Genomic DNA, 21792 nt, shown 5'->3' with positions numbered 1-21792 from the left:
TGTCTAGAGCTCATTAGTGCTGTAAGCTTTCCCAGATGGAAAATGAAGATACAATAGATGCATAATCTCTGCGTGTTGAATTCTCTATGGGTGAAGGACCTTACTAATGTTTCACATTTAAATAATGGTTTAGATAATTCATATAGAGTGAAGGCATTTTGTCACAAATATTGCTACCAAAACGATCTTTGACCCCTTCAATTTCACCATTGAGGACTAATTCCCATGCATACAAGTCTGAAACACTCTGTGGACATTTCTACTGTATCTACCATGGTAAAAATCTATCAGGTTTTACTTCTAGTTCCTGCTTTGATTTGAAGATAAAGTCAGATACACCCCCCAAAAAATGTAAATCAGAAAATATTATAAAAACAGAAGATGAGATAGCGTGGAAGTGATGCAGCATCAACATTTAAATCAATACTCTGATTAATAAGTACAACTTGATTTAAGGCATTTCAGCTTGGGAGAGTTTCAATGTTTATTATACAAAAATTAAAATGCTTTTCCTCTCAGATAAATTCTAATGGCTTTGTCTGGATAAAGTTGATGTGTGAGAAAATTTTGTTGATCTTGTTTTTAGTTTAAACTTTGAGACATACTGAATTTTATTTAATTGGTGTTTGAAGCAAGTTTTGAAGTGAAACAAACATAAATTGTCTCAGTGAGTGAATTATTTAGGTTTGTATATTTTGAGTGCATTTTACCAAGTGTCTTCTCATATACTAACTCCCTGAGTCTTTCATAATACCTTATCAATGTAAAATTAAGTATAATGAACTATGTATGTTCATTTATGTATGTATGTATTTAAAATGTACCCTGTGAACCCAAAATATCTGAGACAGGTCTCAATTAATTTAGGCAAAATTAACTAATTTTGCCCAGGTTAAGGACACCCTGTGACACAGACTCAGGAAGTCCTAATGATATGTGTCCAAGGTAGTTGGGGTACAGTTTGCTTTTATACATTTTAGAGAGACATAACATCAGTCAATTCATGTATAAGATTTACACTGGTGTGATTGGGAAGGGCAGGACATTTGGAAGTAGGAAGGTGGGGGACTTGCAGGTCTTAGGTAGATTTAAAATTTTTCTGATTGGCAATTTGTTGAAAGAGTTATTATTAGGTTGGCCCAAAAGTAATTGCATTTTATTTTCCATAGCAAAAAACAGCAATTACTTCTGCACCAACCTACTGTCAGTAGAAAGGAATATCTGCCTTAAGATAAAGGGTTGTGGAGACCCAGTTTTTGTCATGCAGATGAAGCCTTCAGGTGGCAGCCTTCAGGGAGAACAGATTGTAAAAATTTTCTATCAGACTTAAGGTCTGTGTTAAGGTTAATTCTGGAGAGGTAGAATGAGGCAAGTCTGACGCCCTCGTCCATCATGGACTGAACTAGATCTTCAGATTAACTATAGAATATCCTTATCCAAGAGGAGGGGTACACTCAGATGCCTGGAGCAGGCCTTAGGAAGTTCATTTTTGGCTTACAATACATATATATATATGATATGTGTGTGTGTGTATATATATGGTATATACATATATATGTATACATACATATGGGTATATATGTACATATATAGTATTTATATGGTATATACATATATGGTTTATTTATATGGTATATACATATATGATTTACATAAGTGTACATACATATATATGGTGTGCATGTATATATGTATGGTAAGCCAAAAGTAAGCTTCTAAGTTTATTTTTGTGTATATATAATGTGTATATATACTTTGTTTATATAATGTATATACATGACTTACCTAAAACATATGGTATATATGTGTATATATTGTATACATATAGAATATTTTAGCACATATGTTATAGGTATATATTCATATAAGTAGTATATAGATATCATATATATGTATTAATATATTCAATATGTATTAGTATTACTAATATGTCCTATGTAATATTCTTTTTTTATTATACTAGTTCTGGGGTACATATGCAGAATGTGTAGGTTTGTTACACTGGTATACACTGGCCATGGTGTCTTGCTGCACCCATCAACCCGTCATCTACATTAGGTATTTCTCCTAATGCTATCCCTCCCCTGGCACCCCACCCCCCCGACAGGCCCCAGCGTGTGATGTTCCCCTCCCTGTGTCCATGTTTTCTCATTCTTCAACTCCCACTTATGAATAAGAATATGCAGTGTTTGGTTTTCTGTTCTTATGTTAGTTAGCTAAGAATTACTGTTTCAGCTTCATCCATGTCCCTGCAAAAGACATGAACTCATCCAACTCATCCATTTTTTTTCTTTTTTTTTTTTTTGAGATAGAGTTTCACTCTTGTTGTCCAGGCTGAAGTGCAATGGCACGATCTTGGCTCACCACAACTTCTGCCTCCCAGGTTCAAGTGATTCTCCTGCCTCAGCCTCCCGAGTAGCTAGGACTACAGGCATGCATCACGACGCCTGGCTAATTTTTTTTTTTTTTCTTTTTTTTTTTTAGTGGTGTCGGGGTTTCTCCATGTTGGTCAAGCTGATCTCAAACTCCTGACTTATAGGTTCCACCGTGTATATGTGCCACATTTTCTTTATCCAGTCTATCATTGATGGCCATTTGGGTTGGTTCCAAGTCTTTGCTATTGTGAACAGTGCCACAATAAACATACGGGTGCACGTGTCTTTATAGTAGAATTCTCTATAATCCTTTGGTTATATACCCAGATTGCTGGGTCAAATGGTATTTCTAGTTTTATATCTTTGAGGAATCACCACACTGTCTTCCACAACGGTTGAATAAATTTACACTCCTGCCAACAGAGTAAAGGCATTCCTATTCCTCCACATCCTCTCCAGCATCTGTTGTTTTCTGACTTTTTAATGGTTGCCAGTATAACTGGCATGAGATGGTTTCTCATTGTAGGTTTGATCTCATTTCTCTAATGACCAGTGATGATAAGCTTTTTCAAATATGTTTGTTGGCTGCATATATGTCTCCTTTTGAGAAGCGTCTGCTCATGTCCTATGCCCACTTTTTGATAGGAATTTTCTTTATTGTAAATTTGTTTGTTGTAGATTCTGGATATTAACTGTTTGTCATGTGGATAGATTGCAAAAATTTTCTCCCATTCTGTAGGTTACCTGTTCACTCTGATTATAGTTTCTTTTGCTGTGCCAAAGCTCTTTAGTTTAATTAGATCTCATTTGTCAACTTTGGCTTTTGTTGCCATTGCTCTTGGAATCATGAAATCTTTGCCCATGCCTATGTCCTGAATGGTATTGACTAGGTTTTCTTCTAGGGTTTTTATGGTTTAGGTCTTACATTTAAATCTTTAATCCATCTTCAGTTAATTTTTGTATAAGATGTAAATAAGGGGTCCAGTTTCAGTTTTCTGGACTGTTAGCTAGCCAGTTTTCCCTACACCATTTATTAAATAGCGAATCATTTCCCATTGCTTGTTTGTGTCAGGTTTGTCAAAGATCAGATGGTTGTAGATGTGTGGTGTTATTTCTGAGGTCCCTGTTCTGTTCTGTTGGTCTATACATCTATTTTGGTACCAGTATCATGCTGTTTTGGTTACTGTAGACTTGTAGTATTGTTTGAAGTCAGGTAGTGTGATGCCTCCACCTTTGTTCTTTTCAGTTAGGATTGTCTTGGCTATGTGGGTTCTTTTTTGCTTCCACATGAAATTTAAAGTGTTTTTTTTTCTAATTCTGTGAAGAAAGTCAATGGCAGCTTGATGAGGATAACCATGTAATATTCTTAATAGTATATTTTTAAAAGATGATAAATACATGGTAGAAATTTCAATGAATTTCAATACATAAAATGTAATATGCTTCTTCCACTCCTATTCATGAGAGTAAAATATTATTACCATGATTTTTTTTGTACTTCCAAAATATACATACACACACACACAAACACGTACACAAATACAAACATTTATTTGTACATGTTCACTATCTTTCTGTTTAATCTTTTTGTCCTTTTAAACAACACACCAGAAAACACCACATATGTACACAAATGCATATACACACACACACTTATTTGTACAACATCTACTATCTTGCTGTTTAATCTTTTTACATATCTACATAAGAAATCACTATGGAGATTCTCTCTGAAACTTTTCCGGTTTTGAAGGCTTCCCAATAAAATTGAAAATAAAAATAAATCATTGTGTAATAGCAATTTTGCTTAGCAAGGCGATGTGTCCAGATAAAAATCTTTACCTGGTCAGAATCCCCAGAGGGTATCACGCCCATCTAGACCTCTTCCTAACCAATGAGACATGAGTGGAAGTTGGTGGGTGGAGCTTCTAGGAACTGCCCTGGGAAAAGCAAGATTCCCAATATGTTACACATTCCTGATTAAAAATATTCCTAAAACTGAAACTCCTGAATCAAACTATATGTGTATTTTTCATCATGATAGGTATGGCAAAATTCCTCAATGATGTTACAATGGTCAATATTTTCATCACTTATTTATGAGAGAGTTTCTCCATCCACTCATTAATTTGCTGTGTGTTACAAAACATCCTCTTTTCCAATCCACAAAGTGAATGTATAAATCTTAATTGACATTTCTCCTAATGTGATGTGTAATAGCTTTTTTTGTAAATTAAATACTATTTTTGTGAATAATGGATTAATGTATATTATCTTTTTTCTATATTATTTATATATTTGTATATTAAAATATATAATATTCATTTTATATATTAAATACATTACTATTTAATGTCTTCATGTATACTTTGTTGTTATTGATATTACTTGCAATCTATTAAAATGTAGCCCAACATACCAACCTTTTAACAATAGGTGATTTCAGTGCTAAAATCATATTTACCACTCTGAGATCATTTAAGCAAAGTAATTTCAAGCTTTTTTCTGCTGCTTCTTTTAAGCTTGAAATATTTAATCCAGAGGAAATGAATTCCTCAAGGTGGAAACTTCCAATTACAAATTTTCAAATTTGATGGATGCCTACATCATATACTAACTTGTTTTATGTTTGGGGATCTGTTCCTGGATGCACTAATTTATTCCAAGCATTTATTCAACTCTTCATATACTAATCCCAACTCATTACTCTATTTCCAATTATGCCAACAATAATGGCACCATGGCTAACAATTAGGTACCCCCTACACATTGGTGGCTATATACATACTACATACAGGACAATATTTTAACTACCTCCTCTTGCATATGAATCCGCTTCTATTTATACAAAGACTGACAATATTAGTGATTTATTGTCACAATTGAAAAGATGAGAAAACATAAAATGATGCTAAAAATTTGCTGTATGTCTTGAGTCTAGTAAGAGGTAGTGCAAGAGTTGTACAAAGGCATTTGGAGTCCCCAGTTTCTGTTCAGAGCTGCATATTTGTCTAAGGTATAAATAAAGCACTAGGATAAATTATATGGTAGAAAAAAATCCATGCATTATCCATTTGCTTTAGAATATTCTATTCTCCCCAGTTTAGTTTTCTGTAAAATAGCTACCACATCTGATTTTTTTTTCCTTCTAAAAAGTGATATCTTAAAAGTAGAATTGAATTCACTTATAGTTTAACTTGAAGATAATTGATATCTAATATTGATAACTTGGGCAAGAAGGTAGTGCTTGTTTCTCTTAATCCACATAGACTGTATCCTCCTTTGTAGCACTGGAATTATAATCACCCTCAGAATATGAAAGAGGTAGACTCCAGGACTCCTGCTTATACCAATATCATGCATACTCAAGTCCCAAAGCGTGCCCTGCAGAACCTATGTAAATTGGACCTCAGTACACTCAGGTTTCCTATCTCATGAATAATGTATTTTTAATTTGCATTCGGCTGAAAAAAAAAATCTGTGCCTAAGTGAACTCTCAACTGTATTCTTTATAAAGGTTATGTGTGTTCTCCAGTAATTTCACTCCTGAGATCCTGGACAATCATAATTCCATCCTTAGTTTATATTTGCTGGTGTAGGTTATTTCTTTTTTTTTTCCTAAATTGTGTGTGTGCTTGTGTGTATAATTTGCTTTTAATTTTTATGTATTCATTTATTTATCCTACAGAAGTCCTGCATAACACCATTGTTTAAGGAAGAAGTTCAATTCAATATTTTCCTCAGTTTTGCCTTCTTATTAACTACAAATATTGCTAATGTGTTATTTCTTCCTGACTTTGTATGATTTTTAAAAATTGCTTTCATCTCAGGTAGGTTGTCAAAAGCAATCAAGTTAAAGTGGCTTTAGTAGTAAACAGTGTCTCTCTTGAGATAGAATTCTTGCCTGAGGAGAACCAACAACGTTTATTCTGAATGTTTTTCAAAGATGTTTGAAATATAACAAAATAGTTGGAAGAATCTCCCAACACAGTTGGAAGGCTGTCTACTGGGGAGAACTATTCAGTATCATAAAGATAACATCTCACCCAGAGGCAAATGGTAGGCAGTTTTGCTTGCAGTCTCTCACAAAAGAGGGGAATATCTTAATCTTCAAGTTCCTCAGCTGTAATGCAAACTTACTGTGTGAGCAGTGTTTACCTACATACTCCAAGTCATGTCTACAGAAATTACAGAGAGAATGACAGCAAGAATGCGGGGAGAACTCACACACATGGGAAGCTCATGTTGCCTGCTCTGCATGAGTAATAATGTCTTTTGTCTCTGATTCCAGAACCTCATGTCTTCCATCAGCATTTATGGAAACATGCTAGAGTAAATTGTCTGTTTGCAATGAGGGTGATATCTCAGATCTTTCACTATTTTTGACAGTCTTGCATTCCTGTATTAAATAATTTATTTAATACAATTGATGACTATAGTTAGCTTGGTATATTTATGATTATTTGTCCACTTCCATTTATCACCTGATTTTGTTCAGTAAAATTTGTTTTTATTTCTCCTTTATATTTCTTGAGAGAGAGAGAGAAAAAGAGCACTAGTAGGTGTGTGTGTGTATACAAGATAAAACAAGATTTTTGAGTGCTTGCTTGGAAAAATAATGAATCAATCAGCATATATTGTGCCTCATCTAATTCCTTTTTGTTTCATCTTTGCAGCCTTAAGATTTTAGTATTTTCTTCCACATTAATCATTTAGAATTAGTTTACTTTAGTATTTTTATTTTTGTTTTTTGACTTCTATTTTAAGTTCAGGGGTAGAAGTGCAGGTTTGTTACAAAGGTAAACTTGCGTTGTGGGGGTTTGCTGTACAGATTATTTCAACACCCAGTATTAAGCCTAGTATTCAGTAGTTATTTTTTCTGATCCTCTCCCTTTTCCCACACTCTATTCTTCAAAAGTCCCTACTGAGTGTTGTTCACTTCTATGTATCCATGTTTTCTCATCATTTAGCTCCCACTTATAAGTGAGAACATAGGGTATTTGGTTTTCTGGCCCTGCATTAGTTTGCTAAGGGTGATGGCCTCCAGCCCCACCAACATCCCTGAAATGACATGATCTCATTACTTTTATAGCACCATAGAATTACATGGCATATATGTACCACATTTTCTTTATCCAGTCTATCATTTAGGTTGATTCCATGTCTTTGGTACTGTGAATAGTGCTGCAATGACCATACATAGGCATGTGTCTTTATATTAGAATGATTTATATTCATTTGGGTATATTCACAGCAATGAGATTGCTGGGTTGAATGGTATTTCTGTCTTTAGATCTTTGAGGAATCACAACACTGTCTTCCACAATGGCTGAACTAATCTACTGTCTCACCAACAGTGTATAAGTGTTTCTTTTTCTCTAAAACCTTGCCAGTATCTATTATTTTTTGACTTTTTAATAATAGCCATTCTGACTGATGTGAGATGGTATCACATGGCTTTGATTTGCATTTCTTTAATGATCAGGGACACTGAGTTTTATTCATATGGTTGTTGGACACATATATGTCTTCTTTTAAAAAGTGTCTGTTCATGTTCTTTGGCCACTTTTTTATGGAGTTGTTTTCTTCTTGTAAATTTGCTTAATTTCATTATAGAGGCTGGATATTAGATCTTTGTCAGATGCATCATTTGCACAATTTTTTTCCCATTCTGTAAGTTGTCTGTTTATGCTAATCATAGTTTATTTTGGAGTGCAAAAGCTCTTTAGTTTGATTAGATCCCATTTGTCAATGTTGGCTTTTGTCTCCATTCCTTTTTCTGTCAACATCATGAAATCTTTGCCTTGTCTATGTCTTGAGTAGTATTGCCTAACTTGTCTTCCAGAGCTTTTATAGTTTTGGATTTTACTTGTAAGTCTTTAAGCCATCTTAATTTAATTTTTGTATGTGATGTAAACAAGGGGTCCCATTTCAATTTTCTGCATATGGCTAGCCAGTTATCTCACCACTATTTATTGAATAGAGAATCTTTCACACTCCAATTCAACTTAGTATTGGTATTCCTGGCTAAGGCAATCAGGTAAGAGAAAGAGGGCATCAAAATAGCAAGAGAGGAAGTCAAACTATCTGTGTTTGCAGACAACATAATCTTACATCTAGAAAACCCCATAATCTCAGACAAAAAGCTTCTTAAGCTGATAAACAACTTCAGTGAAGTCTCAAGACACAAAATCAGTGTGTAAAAATCACTAGCATTCCTATACACCAACAACAGTCAAGACAAAAGCCCAATCAGGAACAAACTTCAATTTACAATTACCACAAAAGCAATCAAATACCTATGAACACAGCTAACTCAGGTGGTGAAAGATCTCTCTAGGAGAGCTACAAACCACTGCTCAACCCAGTCAGAGATGACACAAACAAACAGAAAAACATTCCATGTTCATGAATAGGTAGGAAGATTCAATATCATTAAAATGGTCATACTGCCCAAAGCAATTTATACATTCAATGCTATCATTATGAAACTACCATGAACATTTTACTCAGAACTAGAGAAGAATATTTTAAAATTTGTATGGAATCAAAAAAGAACCAAATAGGCACAACAATCTTAAGCAAAAAGAACTAAGCTGTAGGCATAATGCTACTTGAATTCACGCTATACTACAAGGGTACCATAACAAAAGCAATATGGTACTGGTACAAAAACAGACATACACATCAATGAAACAGAATAGAGAACCCAGAAAGAAGAACTGCACACTCTTAATAGTACCTTTAAGTTGGTTCAGTCTTTCCCATGACCTCTTTTGCCAGAACTACTCTCCAACATTAATTTAGGTAAGAACACTCTCTTGTACTTTTTAAAAATGTGTGTGTGTAGACCCAGGCATATCAAATTTTGAATTTATTGCATTTAGATAGATAGATTAACAGTGACTGACAATTAGTCAGGGTACAAGATTATTGGGCTGTATGTTCTTTTCCTAGAGATTCTATAACTATCTTCTCATTACTTACCATCTTCGATGCTGCTATAGAAAAAAAAAATCTGAGTTTTCCCCCCTCCAGATTCCATGTGTATCACCCAAATATCACAAATTTTTGTGTTAGCTTTATTTTATTGCATCTTAGTGATTATAGGTGTGGATACACATTTCCTGGGAGATCCTTTTGCTTTTATGTCTATCCATTACTATCTCTTTGAAATATATTTTCTGTTCCACTTGATATTCTCTTTTGAAAAGACAAAAAGTCATTCTTGATCTATGAGAACTCCTTTAAATATCTTTTCAATTATCTTATCAATAGGCTCCTTTTAAACTCATTTAGTTTTCTTGAATTTACCTTTGATTATACTCTTGACTCTTTTCTTCAATCTCTGTTGCTATTGTGAGCAAGGTGCATTGTAATTTTGTTTCATCTGTTTTAATTTTTATTTTTTTGTGGATACAATGTAGGTGGATATATTTATGGAGTATATGTGATATTTTGATACAGGCATGCAATGTGTACTAATAGTATCAGGGTATATTAGGTATCCATCCTGTCCAGCACTTATCCTTTGAATTACCAACAATCCAATTACACTCTTTTAGTTATTTTTAAAGGTACAATTAAATTATTATTGACTGTACTAGCCCTGTTGTGCTATGAAATTCACCTAATGTTATTTTTATTTTCTTTGGCATTTTTGATGATTAATTATGTCACATGCTTCTTATATATCACGCACATTTGATCTCCCTATTTATTACTTATTTCTACACTTTGCCCATTTTTTGTGGGGGTTTTCAGTATTCTTTTCCTAAAATCTTAGAGAAGAAGTTTGCATACAAAGAAAACAAAATTTATGTGTTTTGACATGACATTGAAGACAACTTTTTCTACTGCCTCATTTTTTTTAATGACAACTATTCATGATGCACTACTTTATTTTTTCCTGAGGACAACACAATAAGTGGAAACTACCTTATCTTTGCCAAGGTAGACATACTGTGGGAGTGTGAAACTGCTTCTTCCAGTATTAGAAACTTAGATAACCTCCAAGTTAAATGAGAGGAGGTCAAGTATCTATGGAGAAGTGTCCAAGGCCAATCATGAGGAATTCCTTGGAGGGAGTTTGTATTTTCTGTTAGGACCCAAGCGTCTAGCATGAGGAATTGAGAGATGAAGAGAATATTTTCTTCACTACAAATGAAGTGAATAGTACCTTACTTATCTACCATTATCTTTCTATTCAGCATCTCCTCTTGCTGAAACCAGCCCAGTTTTACCATAGAACTGATGTTTATTATTTTTATAATGTTTATTTATATATTTTAATTTTATTAATTTTTATTTGTTTTTATTTTATTGTTTTTGTTTGTTTTAGTTTTTATTTTTGTTTATTTTTTATTTTTGCTTTCTATTTTTTACATTTTTACATATTTAAATTTAATTTTTTTAAATATTTTTAATTTTTAATTTTAATTATTTATTTATTTATTTTGAGACAGAGTGTTGCTCTGTCACCCAGGCTGGAGTAGAGTGGCACAATCTTGGCTCACTGCAACCTCTAACTCCCAGGTTCAAGTGATTATCCTGTTTTAGCCTCCTGAGGAGCTGGGATTACACACTCACATCACCAGACCTGGCTAATTTTTTAATTTCCCTCATGTGTATGTTCACCACTGCACTATTTACAATAGCAAAAATATGGAAACCACACAAATGCCCATCAATGATAGACTGAATAATGAAAATATGGTACATTTCTATGTTTAATCAACATAGAAATAGTTTCTTCCTTTCTCAAAGCTTGAAACTCATTGATTTAATCTGAGTTCCTCTCTCAGGAAGCTGACTCTCAGGCCTCCCATGTAGTATCAAGGAACTGAAACTTTTCTTTACAGCCCTCCCCCAATTCCTGTAGATTCCTTCCCCACCATATAAACCACCAGTTTGACTTGGTTGCAGTGATGGATTTGACATTTATCTCCTGTCTCCTTGGCTGAAGCGCCCATAAAAGCCTTCCTTGGTAACACTTGTCTCAGTGATTGGCTTTCTTTCTGGTGCAACAAGACCTAAACCAAACCCCTGGTGTTTTGGTAACATTTCTCTTGTTATGAGATCAAATCAGGGAGATCTATGAGGTTTTCTTTTTCCAGGCACTGTTCCTTTGGAGAGTGCATAGTATTCCCTGGTGTATATGTAACACATATACAAAGTAGAATATTGTACTTTTCATCGTGAATCCCTTGACATTCCATCATATGAAAACTCCCAGCTGCCAAGAATATTTCTGCTGGGTCTCCTAGGAAAACATCACAAAGCCCATTGAAACACTCCATTGGTGGTTCATCTAAGAAAATTTTATCGTATTCTTCACATTTAAAGATCTGCTTTTGAGCCTTGCAAATATTAGTTCTGCTTAGTGAATTCTGTCTGATTTATTAGAGATATTTGTGCTAAAGGGAAGTTACTCCAACTAGAACAAGGCCTTTTGACATCATACACCCCACTTTCCTTGCAAATATTAGTTCTTAAAAGTTCATCACAAGTAGCACTGTGAGGTGACAGTTATTACCATGATTTAACAGATTTAATGTCAGAGGCTTGAATCCTGGAATCTATACCCAGCCTGTTCATTCCAGAATGTCTCTTCACCATACCACTTTGCCTCTCTTTGTTTGCTACTGGCCCTGTATAGCCATGATGAAGGTTGTGTGGGTTTATATCTGTCTGGCCTCCAAGGACACCATCCATGACTGAGAACTTCCTTTTTTTTCTTCTGAGTGCAGTCTTTTAATTTCAACCTATAACTCATTTGGAAATGATGACTATCACTCTACTTATCACAAGAAGTTAATTTCACAATATGGCATTACTTTAGCAATCTATTTAAAGTAAATTCATCTGTAATTTACTGTAATACAGTAGGGGTAGCTTCAAAATTATCTCTTCCTTTCTGTGCTCTGAATGTGAATCCTAAGTCCACTATAATATATGAATTATTTGGTAGACACTTTTCCCTCTAAAAATACGTATTACCTATTTTGAAATGTAATATATATTACATTTGATAATGTATTTGATAATACATTACATTTATTATATTACATGCATATTACATGTGAATGTGAATCCAAGGCCCACTCTAATATATAAATTATCCAGTAGATTTTTTCCAATTAAAAATGCATATTGCCTATTTTGAAAGGTAATACATAGGATATTTGGTAATGTATTCTCAAACACATCACACTTATATTACAGGCATATTACATTTATAATACCTATTAAATATTATATATTACATATTTTCATTTTTCATAATAGACTGTGCCAAGTCACAAAGTAAATGTAATTGGAAATGTGTTTGATCTTCATTAAAGCTCTATATCAACATGGTAGAAAATTTCCTTTTTCTCCCCTTTTCCCTGTTCTGTCTTTTTCTATAGTATCCAGTCATAAACAGCACATATAATTTTCCTCTTTATTTATGCTAGTTAGATTTGATATTTTTCCTTATAAAGTTGTTAAAGTTTCTTTGAGTTGATTCATTTTCTCCATCTTATCTTTTAACTAATCATTGCTAATGCTTAGAAATGCCTTTAGATTTATTAATTGTCATGTGTTAATTTGATTGTCCCGAATTGTCTATGTATTTAACTATATCATCTTTAAAAACATAAAGATCCTTTCCAAAAATTATATCTCTCTTTCCTTTTAAAGTCTCGTCTTAGTACAGGCTGCCAACTAAATAGATTGGGTGGCTTAAACAACAGACATTTATTGCTCACAGTTCTGGAGGCTGGAAGCCGGCAGCAAGTCTCCATGGCAGATTGACCTTTCTAGTGAGGGATCACTTTCAGCCAAAAGTGTTGTTGTTTCTATTGTTGCTAACATTTACATTTATAACAAATTTGGAATTCATCTTTTTTTCTATTATATAAATATTTTGAAGACTTTAATAATCACTCAGAAGTCACTGTGGGGTTCAAAGGGATGGTCTTTCCCTCCCTCCCTCCCTCCCTCCCTCCCTCCCTTCCTTCCTTTCTTCCTTCCTTCCCTCTCTCTCTTTCTTCCTTTTCCTTCACCTTTTTTATTCTTTGCCTTCCTTCTCCCTCTTTTCTCTCTTTAATTCTCCTCCCTCCCTCCATTCATCACAAGTAGCACAGTGAGGTGACAATTATTACCATGATTTAACAGATTTAATGTCAGAGGCTTAAATCCTGGATCTTTGAATCTTTGAATCCTTGAATCTTCTCTTCCTTCCTCTTTCTATTTCTTCTCCCCTCCCTCCCTGCCTTCTTCTCTTTCTCTTTCCTTGCTTCCCTTTCTCTTTCTTTTTTGTACCTTCCTCCATCCCCTTTTACCTTTCTTCCTTTCTTTCCTTCTTGGCATTCAAGGAGAGAACATTTTCTTTTTGGAATGCTATGTGATAAATGTTTTCACTCATTCATGTCCTCTGCAACTCAGTTTAGCTGTAAAAATAAAGTTGTAGCAAGCTGCAGGTGAAGGGGCAATAAGGAGACCTCAATTTTAGTCCTGACACTTGCTTTCCTGCTGTGTGGCTTTGTACCCTTAATCTTTTGGTACTTAGTTTTCCATCTGTTAGGCATATTTACTCCACTGCAATAATAGGGATAATTTATGACTTCTCTGCTCTTTAGTGAATGCCCGTGTATATTTTAACATGAGTTTGGCAATCTTTAGTCACAATGTGAATGCAAAATTTACTAGACACCTTGTTGGAAATGGTATTATTGCCATATTACCTTTGTCTTAATGTTCTTAAATCTGCAGGCAGCATTTCTCAAGAGCACTATTTGTCCACCACCAGGAGCTGCAATCTGTTCCTTTAGGTGTAGCAAGAGGAAAAGATAAGTCCATTCCTCTTTAATGTACTACATTTAAAAGCTCTCTTTTTGCATTCATCTGAGACAAAGGATTAAAATAAAATTTAAATGCATTCAACAGACTTACAAATGCCTTTTGACCTTCAGGCATATGTGCTGAAACTTATTTCACAACTGCAAACATAAATCTCAGAATACAGTCTTTTCATGATTGCAGACATAAATGTTGGAATACTTTCTTATTACACATTACTGAAACTTCAGGAACAAGATTCTCTGCCTCCCCATACCTTGTGTTTATTACCATCATCAAATTTGTCTTTTTTATATTGACTGAATAAGTACTTAGTGAGTGCTAACATACTCCTCTGCTTGGCCAGATTTATCAAGGAATGGAACAAATATTACATTCTTCTGATACTTGACCTTGTTCCTTTTCTCGTCTTCTCTTTTATTGTTTTCCTATTTCTCTTTTTTTTCTTTTTCCCCCTCCCTGGAGTTTAATCAAATAAATAAATAAACAAAATCCTGGAATCTTAGAGAAGGGAAAATGAGAAACAATCTTCCAATGACATTTCCCACATGTTGGCAATTAGTGCTGTGTTGCTAAGTCCACTGTTCAATGCTTATTATCTTAGCTGGTCGATTAGAACTCGACGTATATTTATTCCCTACAGCAACACCCTTGCGTTCATCAAGATTTTCTAATCTTGACTTCTCTTCTTCTTCCTGATTGCTTTCTTTTATCCCTTTGTCTTGGCCTTTCCTGCTTACTGGACTCATCCATGCTGGAGTTCTCTAAGTCAGTACTGCTCCTCTTCTTTACTATCTTCCTGTCCTTAGGGATCTCACCAACTATCATGACTTTAAATAACATTGGCATACTTTATTTTCCCCACATTTACAATTCCAGCTTAGAATTCTCTTCTGATCCCAGACTCTGCACCCAACTGCCTCCTCAAAATCTCCATTTCCTGGTCTCTTGCACATCCTACTCTCAATAGGTCAAAAATCATACTGTAACTCACCTACAGTCCTGCTCAATTTACTTCCTTCCTCATTCCATTGTTCCAGTTGTTCAAACAAAATCTTTGGGGTCTGTGTTCATTCCTTTATTGTTGTTGTTGTTCTTTTGTTTTTGAGACAGAGTCTCACTCTATCACGGCTCACTCTATCAGGCTGGAGTACAACGGCACGATCTTGGCCCACTGCAACCTCTGCATTCTGGATTCAAGCAATTGTCCTGCCCCAGCATCCCAAGTAGTTGTGAACTACAGGCACACACTACCATGCCTAACTAATTTTGTAGTTTTAGCAGAGACTAAAAATCATAGACATTAGGTTTAGAAGAGACTATGTTTCGCCGCATTGGCCAGGATGTTCTCTTACTCCTGACCTCAAGTGATCCACCCTCCTCAGCTTCCCAAAGTGCTGGGATTACAGGTGTGAGCCACCGTGCCAGCCTTTCCTCTCTTTGTTAGTTTCTATCTTTTGCTCATGGCATTGTGTGCTCCACACTCTAAAGGCAACTCTGTTGCTCTACCTTGGTAGACCCATCCATCATTTCCTAGTTTTTGTTTTGTTTTGTTTTGTTTTTTTTAACTCAACAACCTCTTAACAGACCTACCTGCTTCTCATGTGGCTCGTCCTTGTCTCAACACAACAGTCAGGCTTATCTTTCAGAAAACATGAGGTTGTATGCAGCATTCCCTTCTCAGAATGCCATGATAACTCATATAGCCTTTAGAATAAAAACCTATGTGCTCAGCAACACCATAGGTCTGATGCTCCTGCCCCCTTTCATCTATGAACTTCTCTCCTCTTAGCCACATTACTGCAGCCACACTGGCCCCCAGGTTTCTGTTCAAATATCCTTGTAAGGTTTTTCTATCTGGGCTTTGCTTTAGCTATTAATTCCTTTTCCTGAATTATTACCATCCCTTTCAAATAGAACTTTACTGAACTTTCTTACCTCTTCCTAAATCTTTGCACAAACATTTCACTTTCAATGAGAACTTCCCTAATCACTCTTCTGAAAATTTGACACCTCCCCACCTTTTATGTTGTAATCACCCCCATGCTGCTGTGTCTTTGTTATTTTTGCATAGTTCTCCACACCTTCTAAAATACTAGATAACTTTATTGTATTGTCAGTGTGTGTAATATTACTTATCTAATATTCTAAAATATTAGATAACTGGCTTACTGTAATTTGTGTCTAGTTGCAAAGATAATTTTCATAAATGTGGGTGTCTTTCTCGATCTATTTTATCAACTGTATTTCTAACAGGCAGAAAATTGCCTGGATGTATTTATGGTTTTTTAAATTGTATTGAATTAATAGAATAATACATTCAAAAGCATTGAAATTCGGCCAAGTATTAGGATGGCTATCACAAAGTTTTTCCTAGCTATGGCACAGTATCTTAGTTCTAGGACTATGGAGACCAGCTAGTTATACTAGAGGGACTTTTATTCATAATATGTAAGTTCAACATTATTATAAAAATTAATATGAAAAATATACATATATGTTTATATGCATACATATGTATACATATAAGTATGCATATGTATATATATACCCATATACACATATATGATACAAACACATACACACATACACACACACACACACACACACATATATATGCACGTGTTCCCTCCACAGGCTCTAGGAGAGAATCCTTCCTGCCAGCTCCTGGTGGCTCCAGGAGTCCAGGGCTTCTGGCTGCTTAACTCCAGCCTCTGCCTTCACCTTCATGTGCTCTTCTCCTCAGTGTCTGTGTCTCCTCTTCCTCTGTCTCTTATAAGGAGACTTGTCATTGTGATTAGGGCCCATGCAAATAATTTAGAGTAATCTAATTTTGCCATCCTTAAATGGGTTACATCTGCAAAGACCTTCTTTTCAACTAAGGTCACATGCACAGTTTCCAAGCATTCAGACATGAGCATATGTTTTAGGAGACTGCCATTCAACCCATGCCCATGAACATTAAAATGCAGAATCATAAATGAACACCATGGAGCCCACCACCATCTCAAGCACTAGTGCAGCTCCTGCCTCTGAGGTTATAGAATATCGCCTGGATGTAATTCTTGATTTTGAAATTTTTTTATTTAATAAAACACTAATATTCAAAGGCATTCAATTTGGATCAAAAATCAGGTTAGATATTGTAAAGGTCTTCCTAATGTGATGTATTGGTGCCAGAAGTCTGGAGACCAATAAGTTGTATAACAATGAGTATTTATTCAGGAACAGGTAAGTCATGTATTCTTGCAAAATTTAATTTTTAAAGTATACACATATTAATACGTATATGTTTATTACACAGATTTTTGTAGATTTTGTGTAAACATAAGATCTAACCAAAAGCAATAATTGTGATATTAGAGAGGGTCCCACCATAAAAAATATATTTTATGAGGATCTTCTTACTCTCTTTGCACACTTTGGACACAACTTTTATCAGATATGTGGGCTTTCAATTTCTACTGCCACAATAAAAACAGCATGTCTTTTCACTGAATATAACTTTTTACTAAAGAAATGTTTTCAATTTTAATGTATGCTTATTTTTATTAATAGTTAGTATTTTCTAATTGGAATTTAAAAATTATATTCAGATGTATGTCATTTGTAAAAGGCAAGTTTTAGCAAACATGTAGAACATTTGAGTATGAATAAAATGCATGTATGTAAATATGTATGCACATATATATGATGTATTTGTATATAAAATATATACATATGTATATGTTATAAATGAGTATAATACATATATGTATTAATTTTTAAAAACATGTATAGTATATACAGATTAACACATATTTATATATGTGTTGATTACATATTTACATGTAAATACATGAATATGTAATGTATATTATGTTTGTTATATACTTATACAACACATGTACATGTGTAATCTATCTGTAATACATACATATTTATAATAAACATACTATATGTATTACACATGTACATATTTATGCACTATAAATACATATATTACATATATAATACATACATTATAGATACATACAGATAATACAAAGAATATATACTTTGTGTTATATAAACATGTATATATGCTACATAACTATATAATATATGTATTACATAAATACATGATGCAAATTTAATATTACATAAATATACACATATTTATATAGAATGCATGTTTTATATTATATATACATATTTATATAGAATACATATTTCATATTACATAAATATATAGATATTTATATCATATGTATATATATAACATAAATATATACATATTTATGTAGAATACATATTATATCACATAAATACTAATATATATTTATATATTTTGATATAAAATAATCACATTTATTCAATTATATATTTGAGTATATGTTATATATTATATTAAAATTTAATGCATAATTTAAATTACATATAATATATTAAATATTAATATATAATATGCAATGTATTATTTAATATATATTTACATATTATATTTATATGTTTTCACATACAAATTTTTATATATAAATTTTAATATTGTATATTATATATACTATACTATATAATACATTATATAATATAGAAACTATACAATATATGATACATTAAATATTATATATGTAAACTGTAATACATAATATATAATACATTACATATACATAGGCTATATAACATGTTATACATAATAATATAATATATAGTGTTAGGTTGTAATATGTAATCTATAATAAAGGTGTTTAATATCAAATATGTTTTATATATTATATTGATATATATTATATACATATGTATTATATAAATATGTATAATGTATACATATTGTATAATATAATCACGTGTTATACGATTACATAAATATGTTTTAGAGTATACACACACACACACGATCTCCCAGATAAATCTGTCAAAAAAAAAATGGATTTAGCATTTAAAATAAGATAAACAGAATTTAAAACGAATTTTTTCTTAGAGGAAGAGGAATTTTTTTTTTTTTTTTTTTGAGACGGAGTTTCACTCTTCTTGCCCAGGCTGGAGTGCAATGACAGGATCTCAGCTCACTGCAACCTCTGCTTCCCCAGTTCAAGCAATTCTTCTGCCTCAGTCTCTCAAGTAGCTGGGATTACAGGCATGCAGCACCACGCCCAGCTAATTTTTTATATTTTTAGCAGAGATGAGGTTTCTCTTTGTTAGTCAGTCCTGTGTCAAACTCCTGACCTCAAGCATTCCTCCCACCTTGACCTCCCAAAGTGATGGGATTACATGCACGAGCCACCACTTAAGGCCACGAGAGGAAAATTTTATGCTGATTCATGGAAAACTTGAGCATAAATTAAAAGTTTTGGTTTAGAAGCCCAAATAATTACAAGTAGAAATGAAATATTCACAGTAATACTTAAATACCATTGCATCTAAAAATGTAAGTAACTGATGAGCTTAAAAATGCCATAAAAAGAGGGTTTTAAAAGTCTATGTAAACATATATGTTCTCATCTAACCACACTCTAGTTTATAATGCACCTCAGCGTATTTACAGTATACATTTCAGATTCAAGAAATCTTACATTATATAATAACAAATTTAAAACTCCATGTATCTGAAATGCATGTTAATGTGGAGAAGTCAGCTCAACATTGACACTCTTAACCACTCCCATGCAATAAACAAATTCTGTTAAAAATTGAGATTTTAAGGGAGCCAGTTCTGCCTCAGCAGTAGAATAAGAAGTCAGGATTTTTGGTAGAGCTTATTTAGTTTTCAGACCATATTTTAGCTCTTGGTTGCCTGTGTTTGGATTTAGTAACTTTTATGAAATTTATCTTCTTCAAGAAATATACAACCTCTTGAAACTACTGTGTTAGCAATGAAAGTTCCAATTAATTCTTTACAACAGTCAGAGAATATGCATTTTCCCATAGTTATTTTATTTTTGTTATACTATAAGTTCTTTTTCACAAAACATATCAATATTTATTCAGATATCAGGAGAGCCTTTATAATGGTACAAGTTTCATATATCCAGTGTTTAACTCTATCACGGTTCCTTTAACAATATATGCATTTGACCAAAAATAGAATAAATTATCAGAGAAGTATGTACTCTCATCCCTAGATAATCTCAGTGCTAGAAAACCTTTCATCCTTGAAGTCTTTCCTCTTGCCCTCTTGATCTGAGATTTACAACCTCCTGTAAGCTCCCAGACAGTTTCTTTGTGTAGGACATTGAGGGGCAACTCCTTTACATAACTGTCCACAAAACTGTGTTTGCAGCAAGGTTCTCTCCTTTTACTTCACATCACTACACAGTTGCTAAGTCTCAAGCCCTTTTGTTTACTTTGCTATTGTAAAACTTAACTGTATTGTACTTAAGAGTTTTCTCTTAGCATGGCCTTCTCAGATCACATGCAAGCATGCTTGGATCTGAGACCGGATTTTGGAACCTAGGGAAATGGCACCTTGTGATTTCAGGTATATGAACTTAACATCCCTGTGGCCTTCTGCTCCTTCCATAGCAAACCTGAGAACTGGGAGTTTTGTGGAGTCCTCAGTGCTTCCTATTGATGACACAGGCAATTCTTCCTCATAGATCCCTGGGACAAAAACAAAACAAAACAATACAAAGCAGAGTTTTCCACCAGCTGGACAAAACAGAAATAAAAGAGAAGAAAATGAAAGGAAAGAAAAAAAAAGTCAGTGTTTTAAAATGAGCTTTTCAGCTCAAAATTTGTTCAAAATGCTAATATCTGAAGCTTTAACTACAAATGAATTTATACATCTTTAAAATAAAGATAATTTTCTGTTTTGAATATTCTGCTACCCACCCCCTCACTCCCGGAGATGTCAGACCCAGTCTTCTGACTTGATTTTCCAGAAGTTCAGCAGAATTTGAGGATTTTGGTGGTATCTATAGTGACTGCACATGATTTGCATGTTTGAGCCAGGATGTCAATGAGCAAATGCACATAGGGACAGTTCACCACTGGTATGGCCCCAGCAACTCTCTGCATCAGTTGTCTCCTTACCAAGAAGCCAAGCATTTCTTGCTCTAACTCGTAGATGTGATCTTTGGTCCTGAACTCTGACCTTTGAACCCAAGATGCACCCCTCCCTCATCTGCTAAACTCTGACCTGTGACTCCAGTTTGGTCTTCTTTCTTCTGAATTCTGACCTGTGAACCTCAGATTGGTCTTCCATCTCAGATCCCTACTTTAACCCTTACTTGTTACTCTATCCATGATTACCACTCTGTGACCCTTAAATGTGGACTCTGAGGGTAATTTCTGACCTATAACCTCCAGGCTCCATTCTGTGAACTCAGATGTGACACTGCTCCTCGTATCTGATGTGTGAATCACTCTCCTTAAGCTTGAACTATGCTCCTCAAGTTTGACCTGTGATCTCCATCCATGACCTGTGTCACCAATACCTGACTTATGACCTGGAACTGTGACCTTTCTCCATGAAGGTGGAGCTGGGACTTCAACTCTCAGTTTCTGCCCATGAATTCTCCTTGTGAATCCCAGATGGCATGTTGCTCTCCAATTCCCTCTCTGTGACTTCCATTTCTGGTCTCTGCTCTGTTAAGACCAGGTCTCACCTCAGCCC

The 21792-nt window shown here is 34.1% G+C and overlaps 1 long non-coding RNA gene across 1 annotated transcript in view; it reads left to right on the top strand.

The window, feature by feature from the left end:
* The window catches only part of LOC129053161 (uncharacterized), a 63023-nt gene that overhangs the window by 23258 nt on the left and 17973 nt on the right, over positions 1–21792 (top strand). The window lies entirely within an intron of this gene.

Source organism: Pongo abelii, chromosome Y, assembly GCF_028885655.2.
Source record: "Pongo abelii isolate AG06213 chromosome Y, NHGRI_mPonAbe1-v2.0_pri, whole genome shotgun sequence".
NCBI classification, from domain to species: Eukaryota; Metazoa; Chordata; class Mammalia; order Primates; family Hominidae; genus Pongo; species Pongo abelii.
The sequence above is the reverse complement of the archived record's forward strand: the minus strand, read 5'-3'. Positions and strand labels throughout refer to the sequence as shown.